Below are 2109 nucleotides of genomic sequence, written 5' to 3'. Positions count from 1 at the left end.
GCGTCTGGGTAATGCTTATTATATATGAAAATAAATTTAATGTTAAGTCATGAATCAAGTTTTATGAAAGGCATTTCTGTAGTAGGATGAATTAATTCATCCTACACGTATTTCCAAACGATTTATATTTCGTATTTAATTAGATGTTACTGTGAGTTTATCATTGATTAATGATTAAATAAATCAATTATAATCATACAAACATTACTGAAATAGTTATAAATAATGCCTTCATTAATTTTAAGGAAACTTCGTGTCCTAGATAATACTTCAATCCCCCATCGCTAGAGCGATTGAAAAAGTCTCTGACGCTATTTTAGGCAGTTTGAGCCTTGGCAGGAAATATCTGTTTTCTCATTGGCCATCATAACTGTCATCCTCAGTCGTGAGTGGTGGTTGTCCTTGTTTGTTATACCAGTTTATGTGTTTGTTGCGACAAGACACCAACAGACAAACTTTTCATCACAGAGTAATAATAATGATAACAAATAAGTTCATTTCAGTGACACGGAACTTTGGTTATGCAAATAGTAAAGGCATAAATACAAATATGTAATATATATATATATATATATATATATATATATATATATATATATATATATATATATATATATATATATATATATATATATATATATATATATATATATAATGTGTGTGTGTGTGTGTAAATAATAATAATAATAATAATAATAATAATAATAATAATAATAATAATAATAATAATAATAATAATAATAATAATAATGTGTCTTGTTGATAGTTTAGACTCTAATTCTACACATCAATACAGTTTCAAATATTAAACCAGAGACAGGAAATTAATATGAGATTCAACCACCTACACACCCAAGGAATTACAGACGAGTTTTCCTTACCTGACTAAGGTTCAAACGCGTCGTCTTGGGCTGAAATTAGGATAGAAGTAACACCATATTTATATGTATACTTTAATCATCTCATTTCGTATACATTACATATAAAACTCGCCCAGTGTTCTTTATAGCAAATTAGTTTATCCCTGGGTGAATATGCGAGGCAGTTAACTGCACATTCTCTTAACTAATCTTCTCATAAAGGCGGAGGTAACCAGGTTAGCCAAAAATGTAGGGCAATTTAAGGCCTGCATAAATTGAATGAAATTCCTCCACGAATTACTCCTTGGGGCTCCACGAGAACTTCGTGGAGTTTTATGGTGATGAGAAATATCTAAGCACCTGAGAAGACTTTTATTGGTCTAATTTGTATGTATATATATATATATATATATATATATATATATATATATATATATATATATATATATATATATATATATATATATATATATATATATATATATATTCCTTCGACTGTTGTCAGTCCTGTCCTTAAGATATTTATATTTCATTTATGTATATATATAAATATATATATATATATATATATATATATATATATATATATATATATATATATATATATATATATATATATATATATATATATATAGATATATAAACACGTATAATAAATATAAAGGATCTAAAAGATAGAGAGAGAAATAAGGCCATGGAATAACTTTGAAGGCAAATCTAAAGACTAAAAATAAAATAAAATTTGACAGGCGACATGCAAATAAAATAGTTACTTATTAAACGAACACTAAAACGTTTGATGTCACTGATCGCCAAAGAATTCTCTTCCTTTTAACTGAGGTCTCTCGCCACTCTCATGAATGTAAAAATAATATTTAAAGATTGTAAGTACCAGTTTACCTGGAGAAAACCATCCTTGGAAACGAACATCTATTCTCCTTTTACCTGAAACGAGCAAAATCAATTACTGCAGGGGAAATATACCAGAAACGGGTTTCTGGTCGTAATGAGTTTAATAAGCACTGAGACGACGCCAGGGCGGAGGCATTAAGGCACATTATATAAACCGGATTGGCAAGACGGAAGCGTGAACCTCTCACCTTTGTTGCCGAGGGACAGGTTATATATTGCCCTGGGAAGGAAGAGGTGGAACAGTTCGTTCGTGAGGTGCGCGAAACTGTGTCTGACTGATGCGTTGCTTCGGCGCATTAATTAGCATTCTTTACGTAGTCCAGAGACGTAACAGAGT

This window comes from Macrobrachium rosenbergii, chromosome 29 (genome assembly GCF_040412425.1).
Source record: "Macrobrachium rosenbergii isolate ZJJX-2024 chromosome 29, ASM4041242v1, whole genome shotgun sequence".
NCBI classification, from domain to species: domain Eukaryota; kingdom Metazoa; phylum Arthropoda; class Malacostraca; order Decapoda; family Palaemonidae; genus Macrobrachium; species Macrobrachium rosenbergii.
This window is presented reverse-complemented; position numbering follows the sequence as displayed.